This window comes from Triturus cristatus, chromosome 2_1 (genome assembly GCF_964204655.1).
Source record: "Triturus cristatus chromosome 2_1, aTriCri1.1, whole genome shotgun sequence".
NCBI lineage: Eukaryota > Metazoa > Chordata > Amphibia > Caudata > Salamandridae > Triturus > Triturus cristatus.
Window position 1 is genome coordinate 10,578,214 of NC_140581.1, and position 14,484 is coordinate 10,592,697.

The 14,484-nt window shown below is 53.3% G+C and overlaps 1 protein-coding gene across 1 annotated transcript in view; it reads right to left on the minus strand.

The window, feature by feature from the left end:
- LOC146863607 (uncharacterized) overlaps positions 1-14,484 on the minus strand; it is a 442,187-nt gene that overhangs the window by 294,841 nt on the left and 132,862 nt on the right. The window lies entirely within an intron of this gene.

The following is a 14,484-nucleotide window of genomic DNA, read 5'->3' on the forward strand; positions in this document are numbered from 1 at the left end:
ACAGCAAGGGCAGCCCTTCAGACAGCAAGAGCAGCCCTTCAGACAGCAAGAGCAGCCCTTCAGACAGCAAGAGCAGCCCTTCAGACAGCAAGAGCACCCCTTCAGACAGCAAGAGCAGCCCTTCAGACAGCAAGAGCAGCCCTTCAGACAGCAAGAGCAGCCCTTCAGACAGCAAGAGCAGCCCTTCAGACAGCAAGAGCACCCCTTCAGACAGCAAGAGCAGCCCTTCAGACAGCAACAGCAGCCCTTCAGACAGCAAGAGCAGCCCTTCAGACAGCAAGAGCAGCCCTTCAGACAGCAAGAGCAGCCCTTCAGACAGCAAGAGCAGCCCTTCAGACAGCAAGAGCACCCCTTCAGACAGCCAGAGCAGCCCTTCAGACAGCAAGAGCAGCCCTTCAGACAGCAACAGCAGCCCTTCAGACAGCAAGAGCAGCCCTTCAGACAGCAAGAGCACCCCTTCAGACAGCAAGAGCAGCCCTTCAGACAGCAAGAGCAGCCCTTCAAACAGCAAGAGCAGCCCTTCAGACAGCCAGAGCAGCCCTTCAGACAGCCAGAGCAGCCCTTCAGACAGCAAGAGCAGCCCTTCAGACAGCAAGAGCAGTCATTCAGACAGCAAGAGCAGCCCTTCAAACAGCAAGAGCAGCCATTCAGACAGCAAGAGCACCCCTTCAGACAGCCAGAGCAGCCCTTCAGACAGCAAGAGCAGCCCTTCAGACAGCAAGAGCAGCCCTTCAGACAGCAAGAGCAGCCCTTCAGACAGCAAGAGCAGCCCTTCAGACAGCAAGAGCAACCCTTCAGACAGCCAGAGCAGCCCTTCAGACAGCAAGAGCAGCCCTTCAGACAGCAAGAGCAGCCCTTCAGACAGCAAGAGCAGCCCTTCAGACAGCAAGAGCAGCCCTTCAGACAGCAAGAGCAGCCCTTCAGACAGCAAGAGCAGCCCTTCAGACAGCAAGAGCAGTCCTTCAGACAGCCAGAGCAGCCCTTCAGACAGCCAGAGCAGCCTTTCAGGCAGCAAGAGCACCCCTTCAGACAGCAAAAGCAGCCTTTCAGACAGCAACAGCAGCCCTTCAAACAGCAAGAGCAGCCCTTCAGACAGCAAGAGCACCCCTTCAGACAGCAAGAGCAGCCCTTCAGACAGCAAGAGCACCCCTTCAGACAGCAAGAGCAGCCCTTCAGACAGCAAGAGCAGCCCTTCAGACAGCAAGAGCACCCCTTCAGATAGCAAGAGCAGCCCTTCAGACAGCAAGAGCACCCCTTCAGACAGCAAGAGCAGCCCTTCAGACAGCAAGAGCAGCCCTTCAGACAGCAAGAGCAGCCCTTCAGACAGCAAGAGCAGCCCTTCAGACAGCAAGAGCAGCCCTTCAGACAGCAAGAGCAGCCCTTCAGACAACAAGAGCAGCCCTTCAGACAGCAAGAGCAGCCCTTCAGACAGCAAGAGCAGCCCTTCAGACAGCCAGAGCAGCCCTTCAGACAGCAAGAGCAGTCCTTCAGACAGCAAGAGCAGCCCTTCAGACAGCAAGAGCAGCCCTTCAGACAGCAAGAGCAGCCCTTCAGACAGCAAGAGCAGCCCTTCAGACAGCCAGAGCAGCCCTTCAGACAGCAAGAGCAGCCCTTCAGACAGCAAGAGCAGCCCTTCAGACAGCAAGATCAGCCCTTCAGACAGCAAGAGCAGTCCTTCAGACAGCAAGAGCAGCCCTTCAGACAGCAAGAGCAGCCCTTCAGACAGCAAGAGCAGCCCTTCAGACAGCCAGAGCAGCCCTTCAGACAGCAAGAGCAGCCCTTCAGACAGCCAGAGCAGCCCTTCAGACAGCAAGAGCACCCCTTCAGACAGCAAGAGCAGCCCTTCAGACAGCAAGATCAGCCCTTCAGACAGCAAGAGCAGTCCTTCAGACAGCAAGAGCAGCCCTTCAGACAGCAAGAGCAGCCCTTCAGACAGCAAGCGCAGCCCTTCAGACAGCAAGAGCACCCCTTCAGACAGCAAGAGCAGCCCTTCAGACAGCAAGAGCAGCCCTTCAGATGGCAAGAGCAGCCCTTCAGACGGCATGAGCAGCCCTTCAGACCTGTTGTCCCTTGTGAGTCATAGCGTGTCTTCTGCTCTTTGGTAAAGCCATGAACCCTGGCTTCAGATACAGCAGGGGCTCCTCAGCCTCACCATCAGCTGCTGAGGGGGGGCCCTCCGAGGTAATGGAGCCAGTAAACAATACACACGTCCGTCTGCAAGGCTGCCCGGGGGGTTGCGCAGCAGCCCCTCAAAAGGGCGGCCGCCTTAGTGCCATAGGAAGGCACTGGAGTCGCCGGTCTAGTTCCTTGAGCCACGTCCATAGAAGACGTCCGGCCGACCTCACTTCCGGGAGGGGGACAGGAGTATTTAGGCTGTTCCCGCCCATCTTTTGGCCTCTTGACCCTCGCCGTCTCGCCTTGTGCCACGTCCATCAACGAGTTCCACGTCGATCCAATGCCCCGGTGAGTGTATCCCCACCCCCACCCTCCTCCCCTACTGGTCTTTGCGGCCGGTATCGGCCATTGCCCATTCCCGGTCCACCGCTGGAGGGGGTGGGGAACAGCTCACTGAGCGGGTTTGCGGTGTTAACTTCCACCGACAAGCTGCTCGGATCGGAGACGGCACAGAGCAATCTACGGCGGACCTGGACCATAAGAGAGGCCGCCTCGCACCCAGCTATGAGATTGCTGCGGATGCATCTTCCCGAACATGTTGCGGTCGCTTGTGGGGGCCATGTGGGGGGGCGGGGCATGCTGCGGAGCTAGGAGGTGGGTCAGGTCCCTCGAAGTCCTTACTGGGACCCGCAAGCCCTCGGGGTGCAGGCTCCTCACTGGCGGGATCAGCGCGGCATAAGTAGCGGCGGGGCCCGGGATCACTACCCCAGCCCGGTGGCATGGAGCCACAAATATGCCTCCACGGCACATGGGTCACTCCATACCACTCAACAGCCTTCCATTTCCTCGCATCACTGCACCCCTAGGGCCTGCCCCCACCCAGCATTGAATTCGGCGAGAGCACAATGCGCAGCATGTAGGGCTTTCAGCAGAGGGCGCTTGCCGCCTCTGTACCTATAATTACGGGAGTGTTCTGCTACGTTTAACCCCAGTTATGAGCGTGTCCCCCTCAAATGCAAACGAGCGTATCTGTACAAGCGTGGGCTGTTTTTTGGGTCTTTCCGTTCCGAGTCAAGCCCGTTGCACTTTTGTCACACGCTTTCAAACGTCTGGGGATTTGGGAAATAAACATTGCTGCATGACTGTACACGCCACACAGCCGTCGTGCGCCACACTGAGGATGTTCACCCCGAGGCACTAGCAGAGGCTGTGGATTTGCGTATTCCACCGGGAAACACCCTCTTTTCAGTTTATAGTTATGGTAAATTCCCTGGAATTAACTGTTGGCCCCTTCTCCTGGCCACATCCGGTTTTGAGAAGAACACTGTAGGACCGGGGGTCACCAGGCCCTCTGGGGGTAACGTGACTCGAGCGGGTAGGCACCCAAAGGCTTACGTGTAAAGTGACCATACAGCACACACATCCACTGAAACAGGGAACGCACGCAATAATTGACACCAACCCAGTAGGTTGATTAAAACCAAATAGCTTTATCTAGATCAACCTTAGAATCAAAAGCATTTCATTAGGAGTCCATTGGGCCGTTCATTAACACAATAAAACCTGGCATGTAATCAAAGCGCAGCACCTGGCGATCCTGGGGAGCGTCAAACACAGCAATTACGCAAAGCGTTGCACATAGCCAATCACTAGCGCTTCAAAACATGGCATCCAAGTAAAGCGCTGCACATAGCAAATCAATAGCGCTTCCAAACATGGCCTTCAAGCATAGCGCTGCACATAGCAGAACAATAGCGCTTCAAAACTAGCATCTAAACATAGCACTGCTCATAGCCAATCAATAGCGCTGCGAAATGGGCATTTTTACCATAGCGCTGCAAATAGCATATCCTTAGCGCTTCAAAACATCGCCTGTAAACATAGCGCTGAACTAGGCGTTTCATTAGGACACTCAGCCTTGTAATTTTATTACAGCGCTAGGCTGGGAAGGACTCAGGGCACTACAGCAGTAGCTGCAGCATGGTATCAGAGCCATTAATTAAAGCATTACATCTCATCACTTCTAACATTGGATAGGGCCCTTGGGGCAGGAGTTCCACTGTTCCAGTTGGCCCGAGGCCTCGTAATGCTATCCTTGGATCCCCACCCTGTTCGTTAAGTCAGGCACCTATTAAAGGGGGGCCGTATCCCAGTTTGTTCCCGCTCCGCGGCAGTGGGGGGCCCAAAAGCCCCATGACAGATCTCCCCGGGGGAGGGGCGTGCTCCGGGTCTCGTGGGCCTCCTGCCCTCCTCCCTGGGGATTACCTGTATCTTCGGCCTCTGCTAGGCCCTTGCGCACAGGCCGGGCGGGGGCTCACTCTCCACGGAGCCCTGAGGAAATTCGATTTTCGATCACGATCGAATCGACCCGCCATTTTGTGCACCACCGCCATTTTATGTTGCCCTCACTCAGGCAGCACGGCGAACGAAGTCATTTCTGCATTTCTGCTCTGTTCTGCAACATTGTGTCAAAATAAGCCTTCTGCCTCTGTTTACAAAGCTGGTGTCAGGGACTGGCCGAGTACACTAATCCACGTCTGGTTTCCTTAATCCCTGTCTCAACTATCTATTGGTTCGCACTATTCTTTCCTGACTCTATCTTATCATATGGCCTTCGCTGTCCTCTGCTCGTATTCTCTCATTTCACAACTGTCCTCTAAAACACACAAAGGTGTCTCGCCATCTGCGAAGTCAGTTACAGGCCCTTAGACTGATTAACTTGTGGGGAGGGGTGACAGACACACATGGAGGAGAGGTTTTCCCCGAGTTACATGACACTTCTGTTTTCCAACTATCCCTATTGGTTCTGGTCTATTTTCTGACTTTTCTTACTGGCTATCCCTGTATGTTTTAGGTGTGTTCTTGGTTAATGTATATATCACCTATGTACTATAAAAGACTGTGCGCCATGGAGTGAAGTGGCAGTCTCCTGAGAAGCTACCTCGTGTACTTCTGGGGCAACTGTACTAGCTGCAGCTAATAAACCTGATCTTTTACGCCTGACAGAGTGTCCCGTGTCTCTCTGTAGCTGAGCAGGAGAACCCAGAAGATATTAGGCGTACCCTGCGCCGCCAGGCCCATAAGGTTCTGGTTCTTCAGCCCCTCCCGCCAGCCGCGTAGGTCTCCCGGCGATGTCTGGGCCGAGGAAGATGGCGCGCGGCTCCCTGCCGGGCCAGACGTGGCCGGGGAGATCGGCAGTGATCGTAGATGGCTCCGGGGGACTCAGGGATCTCCCTGCAGGCTTCAGAGGCCCGCGCCCGCAGCCGCCAATGACAGCACGGTCTGCGGGGGCGCGGCCCTCTCGACCAATGGCTCAGCGGCGGGGGCGGCGTTTGGCAGTCCGCCCCCCGTCAGGTGATCGGAGTCGTTGGCTTCAGGCCTACGCGGCCTCGACAGGATGGCTCGGCCTAACGAGGCCTTCCCGGGGATTCTGGCAGCCCTCTCCTTGCGGAGGGCCACGTCGCAGAGGCGGCGACCACAGCGGCGGGGCCCCGGTCTTCCCCGCGGGCCCCAGAGATGATGGGGATCGTCGCCCTGGCCCCGGGCCGCAGCGGTGAGTGCTCTTCAGGTCCCCCCTCAGCAGGGGGGGGGGTAGAAATTAAGGGGTGGCCTGCAGCTTGGGGGGTGGCAAGTGCTTTGGCGCCTAGCGCCCCTTCTTCCCTCCGAGATGCCCCAGCTCAGGGCAAGTAGGCTGGTAGGTGGCAGGCCACACGCCAGCGGCAGAACCTGCTAGAGAGGGGGCCCAGGTTAAGTCAGGGAGCGCAGGAGTGGTACAGCGCAGATACCTGGTCGATCCCCCAGCAGTTCTGTGGTAAGTTTCAGTTGTAGGTTTCTGTGGTAAGTTTCAGTTGTAGGTTTCTGTTGTCCTTTTGGCGCTTGCTGGTTCTGGCGCCCTTAGTAGGTTTGTTCCATGGGGGGGTAGGTTGAGTTGGTGACTGAAGGGAGTTTCCAGTCAGGCTTGGTAGGTTGTCCCTGGGTTCCCCTCCCGCTGGGCCAGATCAGTGGGCTAGTTCAGGATCCCTCACTCAACTTGAAAGGCAGCACCTAAGCCCTGTCACTTTCAGTGGCATAAGTCCCTGACTAGGCCCTACCGCCTAAAACTCCTGCGTGGGTTTCCCCAGGTCTGCGTCGCCCCAACTGACTAGAAAATGTTCCCTCCTTCCCTTAAGTATCCCTAGGTCAGGTGACCCCTCTCTAAGGCGGCAAAAGTAAACCCCACCCTTCTTCTAGAAGGTTCCAGCAAGTTCCAGGAGCTTCCCCACTCTAGCCATAGGACAAAATGGCGGGCTGGTGTTGCAACAATGTTGTAGGGTCCCAGCCAGCTCCTGGCAACTAGGGTGCTACTAAAAAGGCCACTCCACAGTAGCAGGGGCCTGTGGCAGCCATATTGGGGGAAGAGAGCACCTGCACCTTAACACTGAACATTTGCATTTAACATGCATTCACACAACGTGGTTTCCCATAAAAAGCGAAAAAATTCAGGGAAAAGGGCCAAGTCCAACAAACACACTTACTGTGCTCGGGTTGTAACGGGCGTTTCTGTTTCGCACACGCATGGGGTGCACTGACACCAGGCAAGTTATCCATCATCAGTGCAGTGGCACCATGGTCCAAGGTGTGAGCGCCGAGCTCACCCTGATTAATGGCTGTTCTTTCTCTACTAAACCAGGGGTTAAGGCCCCAATTTCCTGGTTTTCATTACCTCCCATGCGGTGGCTTGTGTTTAATTTAGGTTGTGCAGCTTGCACACGCTGCCGTATCCGCTGGATCCAACCCCAAGGCTGACCATGTATTGAGCGCGAGCAGTTCGATGTGTGCGGCTTTTGATAAGTGCAAGATGTTTCCGCTCCGCTGACCCAGCCAGAATGGACCGTGCGATGCCACTAGGTCATATGGCTGCACAACGGCGCCAGTGTTATTGAGGATGTGTCTATAGCACTCGGCAATTCAGAAGGAGTATTCCAGAACCGAAGTATGTTAGGAAGCTGCAATTTTAATCATTGCTGTACGTCGGTGCATCATGTAGGAGAGGCCCTTATAGTGCACACCATATGAGGCCAATGGCTTCCCGTGCACGACTCTAGCGCCGTAGTAACGGTCTTAGAAGAGAGGCAGTGGGCTTTTAAAGCAGACATCACGCGGCAACATACTCCGCAGACAAAGGGACCTGCAGGGAGACTAGGCAGAAATGATCACTCTGGACGGCAGCTCGCAATCCGCACATAACATCTGTCCCTACTTCTAGGTCGGCTGCTATTTTCCCGATCGAAAGCCGAAGCTGCTCCGCAGTGCTGCGCCTTTAAGAGCCATGTACTCTTGGGCTGCCCCTGGCCCAGATACCGCTCCTCGGGCCGCTCAGCTGCCTCCAAGCGCTGCCCCCCGCAGAGTGCTGGTTTCGATGCACTGAAAGGCCTTGCTACCGCTCGCCATTTTCCGCGGACTAAAAAGTACATGCGGGGGCCTCCGACCGAGGCCCTGCCCTGAGGATCAGTACTTCTATAGCTGGGGAGCGGCGAAAGGAGACTTGGCCAGCACAAACTGCATGGGGCGGACTGGACACGTTTGGCGGCTACACCGGGGTGCTGTGGTCACTCCCATTACTCGGGCATTCTTTCTCCGCCATGCTGTGGAAGCAGGGGCACAATTTAGGGGTTTTCTGCCCTTGGTAATATGTTGATGCGGATCAGGATGGTACTGTAGATGTCGGGGGTCAGCTGTACACGTGGACGCCCTTGGGGAGAGGATGTAGCCTAACGGTTAGGGCAGTCGACTCAAATAAGGGAAACCGGGTTCGGGTCTCGGTAACTACGCTCATCATTCTGTGATTCTGGGCAAATCACTCCCGTCCATCGCAGTAGTTGTGAGTGACGTCGATGTTAACCTTTCTTAAGTTATATCCTGGTTGTGCGCGTTGTGGTCCGCGAGTTCAAGTCCTGTCACAACGGCGGGACGGGCCATTGCTGGTTGGTCCTGTGCTGCCTCCGCAGCACACATGCAGAGTGCGCTGCACGTCACTTATTGCACACCGGGCGCTTGTGACAGCCGGTCAGGAGTTGGCGCTGTCTGTCTATTTAGAGATGACCACAACAGGCAGGGACTAATTTATTCTACATTAATCACTATTGCCCGCACCCCAAGCCATTCACATAGCTCTGCGGGCTTGGAATAGGCGCAAGTGCCGTGCTTGCACGTGTGTCAGGGTTAGTAGGTGGTGTTACCAAGGGTGGCAGCATGGCAGGAGCTAGGTGTGGGCGGAAGGATGTGGCCGCCGGACGGGAGCCTTGGCATATGGTGGCACAAGTGTCAGGTTTTTCTGTGGAACTCTTTGCGGACTGTAGCGCGGGAGTATGCCGATTCTAAGTTTGTGCAAATATGGGGCGTCTCGATGTACGTGCCGAAGTGAACAGCTTTAGGTGAAACTTGTGCTTTACCCTGCCATCAGCCGGCGTGTATTTGGTTTAATTAGCTGTTAGATAGCATCAACTTTCTGCATTGAACTGTCATTACATTTCAGCATCATTTCGCTTAAATTCACAAAGGTTTGATAGGCAACCCTGGACGTTTAGAAGTGCGGCTCCGTCTCTTACTTGTTTTTCATAAATTGCAGAGTCTGCTTGTATAAGGGGAGTGAGTTTATCGTGCTATGGAGTACTTCAGAGATCGATTGTACAGATGTAGCAGTGGCTATGGCAGATTTACTATTGGCACAGTTAACCCTAGCATATGTCACTTCATGCTAGGTGTAGCTTCCACCCTGTAAGGGCCTATTGAGTCTAGCGTCACTATGTTTAGCTAGCAGAGTGCTTTAATCACTTTCTTAATACCCTTCACTGACTGCGAGAATATATCCAGGGCACATCAAATCTGGTGACCCATAGGAACACCGCAGAATTATGCACAGCAGCAACCGTCGTGCTGCCATGGGCTCCGAATTTTGATCCTGTAACCACTTCTGAGGACACAGATTTCAGAACTCTGAGGGTTGAGACTACACTTATCAGAGTAGGATAGTCTCCTTCGTTAGCAGGCTATGGGCATGCTTTGCCAGGTCGTGTCCGGATCGGTCAACATGCCAGGCTCGCCAGGGTAGGGCATGCACAGGGGCTGTGCATAGGTCTGGTCAAAGACAGCAGAGCAGTTACACACTGGTTCAGGAGCCATGCTACAGGGCTTCTGGTATAGCTCTTCACTGCACGGTCAGTTTTTATGTGTGGTTTCGTGCAACATCAAAAACAGTAGCTCACAACAAGACAGGAACTGCAGAATGAGAATTCGAGGGGATCTAGTTTATTTGGGCTCCAAGCCAACTGGCGATCATGTGCAACGCGCTATACCTGGGCAGCATTGCGCATGAGAGTATCTCCGCATAGGGTAGTCTCAGGATTTACAAGACAGTGTAGGATCAACAGAGACTTATACTTATTGGATTCACTATTGGGTAGTTTATACTCCAAGGGGAGGGACCCATACAAATTTTTCTCCCCGACCACATAAGGCCACAGTGATACACGCTTTACATACTTGTACTGTGCAGTATGTCTACCTGATTGAAACACAGCGTGCAACCCCGGGAGGCCCGGGTTTAGGTCTGCTCCAAGACTCCATTGCTAACGGCAGGACAGTCATTTGTCGACCCAAAATGATTTTAACGATCGTGGGCAGTTTGCCCAGTGCCAACCTGAAAGCTTGCATGAGTATACAGGAGGGCGGGCTTTACTTTGAGTGCCCGGTACTTTTATGAGTGAGGCAGTTGAACCGATACCACTCGGGCTATCGTGGCGATATTTTGTTGGCCCCTGTGGAAGGTCGGGTACCCATTTTCGCAGTAACTGTGCTTCCCTGTGGTAGGATTTGGTTTGTTGGTTACAGTGAGCTTTCCTCCTGCCCAAGCGATCCTTCTAACCTTGGAGGGGGAGGGTGGCTGGATTGTCTCATTTGTCATACATGGAGTTCAAGGGAAATAGAGGCGTGTCAGCTCTCTAGTTCGATTGCCACGTCTGCTGCGCTTCAAGGACAGATGTTGAATGTCTCCTGACAAGTGCCGCGTGCAATTTCAGTTACATTGGGTTTGGTGAATACATTATCCTGTCACTTGCGGTCAGAGAAAATAGATAATGGGTTTGGATATAATTGGGATTTGAAGGTCCCGCTGGGTGCCTGCCACTTGGCCACTGCAGGTTGTTGATGGTGATCGCTAAGGGCTTAGTAGGGGTCACGACAAAATTCACCGGGGCTGATCCACAGGCGGGTGTAGTGGTCAAGACCACAATTCACATGATGCTCCCTGTCGGGTTTGTCTAACGTTCATCTAAAAGGGCTTTAAGTTAACAGCCTCTCTGGTCTCAGCCATACGGTGAGCAATATGCAAGCGGTCTGTGCATCAGTAGGTTGGGGTGAGCACGTCCGTTCCCGGGGTTGTGGCTGTGATTCCTGTTGTGACTCTTGGAGTCCAGTCCTGCTTGCTGTAGGTGGCTGAGGAGTGTTGATTACATAACTGGATGCGATGGATGAGGAGGCAGAACCCTGCAGCACACTCTGCTAAGCAATGTTCCTGGCGAATTGTTTTGACCCAAGGCCGAAGCGGGAGCTTCTAGTGCAGGGCCAGAATCATTAGTCCAGGCAGCATGACAAAGGTCTTTCAGGCACTGGTAGAATGGGGCATGCTAAGTAGTCCTGAAGGCCCCCCCCCCCCCGGCAAAGATGGCAAGCAGGGGTCACACGGGGATCGGAGCTATCAGCTGTCAATCTGTTCAGCTTAAAACCAGCATGAAAGTCGGAGGGAGGCGGCCGAGTTGCCCTTGCATGGTTTGTCTTGCTTCAGGACCAGTTGGGGTCACTGTTCTGGGTAAGGCTAGACTTCTTGGTTGCGTTGGATACTTTGACAGGTTGCCCCTGCGCAGGCAACACGGCGACAATTGGTAATTTTGGGGGTGTGAACTAGGTGTCCTTCCAGAAACTTATTAGACCTTGCAGTCCCGCCTTTGCAGTACATAGTTTTGTCAACATTCTTCAAGGAAACCATTATTAGCAGGAAGGTATTGAACCATGGAGAGCCAACGGCTGTGGGTTCGTGCACACCAGCAGGAAGGGAAGTACATCCTGTTTCATCGGGCTAAGTGTATCATCCATAGCACCAGCAGCTGTAAAGCTCCTATTTTCGCACAGGACTGGGGCTGGCAATGTCTCACTCTTTGCAGCCAGGCACGGTACAGGCAAAGACATACCGGTGATGGTGCAACATGTACTCAGCAGTAGAGTCAGCTGAGTGTCATCATACCATGGTATACCGTCAGTGACATACGTAAAGTTGGGGCTACATACGAACAGGCACTCTCTGTCTGCTGGGGCGGGAGTGTGCCAGTGCAAAGAGGGTGCGGGTTGCCTGGTTAGGGCTGATATGGATGGGAGGGAGCACTAAGCTGGACAACCACAAGAGCACACTTTGGCAGTCATAGAAGGTTAAATTGAAAATTTGATGGCATGGTACCAGTTGCTTCGGTTATGCGCATTTTCCTTGGCAGTTGTCAGCGAACATTCAGAATGCAAGGTTGGTGGTTAGCCTGTTGTCATGCCTTTCAGAGGTGTTTTAGCTCAGGCATGGCCAAGCGTGGGTTAGATGCCTGAGGTCTGCCCTGGGGTTCATGTTAACAGGCAGGTCGAGCGGCAGAACTTAGAGGGGCTTGGGTCCGACCTCTGGTCACAGGTGCAGATCCTGGTAGGTTCACTTAGTATCCCGTCCTTGAGTTCGATTTAAACAGGTACCATTGATTTGAGTAACGGTAACGGCCAATTTCCCCTGCCCTGCAGCCTTGCCTGGCAGCGATCCAGGTGTGGAAGTTGTCATCCAACTAGGGCGATATGGTCCATATGACTGGGGGAAACCCCTGGGTTAAACACAATTGGGCTTCAAAGTATTAGGAGGACACTTGGCATTCCCAGTATTCAAAGAAGAGAGGTATTTATACTTTGGTTCCTCTCTGGGTCGCGCTGTCCTGTCTGCTCCCTGGTATGCGAGCAGAAGTTTGGGAGGGCAAGGCTTCACATAAGGTGGTGACTGACGGAATGCGATGGACATACTCCGACTCGGCTAGACTCAGATACTGAGTGAAAGAGGAAGTAAGGCGGGCTTATCATCTCTTACCTCCACCCGCATTGGCACCTCCTGGCAGGAGTGGCTTGTTAAAGGTATTGCTCTTGAGCCAGGCATTGGTAACATTGGACCAACGCCTATTATTGGTTTTGGGTCATATCAGTCAAAAATCAACGGGGAGTTTAGAAAGGATGGAGGCACCTTTCCTGATGGGGCATGCTGGCCTCCGGTCCTGTATGGGCTAAGACTTGTTTGGCTGGACCGGGAGAAGCCCGGTATTCAGTATGTTGTAGGTAAAAAGGCCTACCTTGGTGTGGGGCCCTGGTAGTGACGGTGGCCACTCCCAAGGCTGTGGAGGAGTTACAGGGAGATCCAGAGTCTGCAGATACCAAGGGGTACTTCATGCAGCAGCACAGCGTGGTGCTAAGCCAAGGATACCCAGGGATGTCTTAGCGTTGTCCCCTGGAAGAACTACGGCGCCCCGTTAGTTCTACGGGCGGTTGTGGGTCTGAGCAACCGGGGGCTGCCATGAACGCTCCGCCCACCTCTTTCGGGGGGGGGGGGGGCGTGAGTAAGCGAGTGGACTGGTGGTCCACGGATGGGAGGGGTGGCCCCTCCCAATGTTTGGTATGCACCAATTGGCGACTGCCACGGTGTAATTTAGGCTTATCAGACGGGCAGGCGGTATAGGTGTTGGCCTGCCCTGGGATCGCCCGTAAGATAACCCACCATGTTTGCATATCGGTTATGCTAATAAACCTGCAGCAATATTTCTCCACTTACAAAGTGTTGTGTGGTTTATTGATGTATCATGTGTTTATGTGACTACAATTGCCGATATTGGCACTATGGGATGTGTATTGTAGTTTCCTTACGCTCGCATCATCAGTCATCATAAATTAAATTATGCGCGGTGCGCTTAGGGTGGGGCATAGGGTGGGGCTTCACTCAGTGGCATTGCTATGCGCACTTAAAATAGTGCACGTGACGTGAGGCATCCGAGGCAGCAAGAGGGACCGTGCAGCCATATTTTCATAATAGCTAGTGAGCCTCGCCGGTCTCCTGCCACCAAAGCTGCACGGCAGGCCTCAGGCGAGACCATCAGAGTTTCAATCAGAGGGGGGGCAGGCACACATGAGAACATTTCAGAGCAGGAAAGGGGGAGATTCCGAAGAAAATGACGTAAAACAAAGCAACGTTCGGCTTTAAAAATCGGGGGTCTCCAGCCTGGATCCGGTCTGTTGGCATATATGGGCATACTGGGCATGAGTAAGTCAGAGTAAAACGAAATATAGGCCCCGCAGCCCTCGGGCTCCCGCGCCCCCTCAGCCATTCAGCGGGCAGTGGCTGTAGCGCCCACCGCACCGTAGTGCGTCGCCGGCGCTGCACCTGTTCAGTCGGGGCCTCATAAATGACATGGTGCGTGGGTGCTGGTGACGTGAGCTCCCAGCAGCAAGGGGGGTGAAGGCAACTTCCTGGAGGCAGCCAGAGAGCTCTACTCCTAAGAGAGGTTAGTGTAAATATGGCGCAGTGAGGGTGTGTTCTGCAGCTGGGGCATGATGCTAAAGCTAGCCTGGAACAATGCAGCATTTTCAGGCAGAGGTGTTTGGTCTTGTTAGTGAAAAGAACATGGGGAATATTCGGAAAGTGCCTCTTCCCATGAGTTTCATGTGTCTCGTGAAACCTCGACTGCCAAATGCTCAGTGTCATGAGTTTCACTTCGAAACGAAAGTCTTGCGTGCACTCTTTTCATGAATCGTTCTACGGCATCCATTCCCGCGCCTACTAACTTTGTCAGCGGGAGTTTACGTTTGCTCTGAAAGTTGAAGAATAGAATCCAGTGCTGTTTTTGCGAAGGGTGGCCCAGCATGGAGGCAATGGAAATAGAGACATATATTTTTATGTTTTTCAGTCATAAAATCGCTCCATCTAATGTATTTCCATTTGGTTATATATGGTGTTTCCAGTGCAAAGAGAACATTACAGTACTTTGGATCTTCCTTTTTTCACTGCCCTTTAAATATTTTGTAAAATGAAGAAAGTAAAAACTTTTTTCCTTAAGCAAAGTTTTGAAGCTCAAGAAATGCATACGGATGCGTGATCCATTCGTTCATAATGCATACGGATGCGTGATCCATTCGTTCATAATGTATACGGATGCGTGATCCATTCGTTCATAATGCATACGGATGTGTGATCCATTCGTTCATAATGTATACGGATGCGTGATCCATTCATTCATAATCCATACGGATGCGTGATCCATTCGTTCATAATGC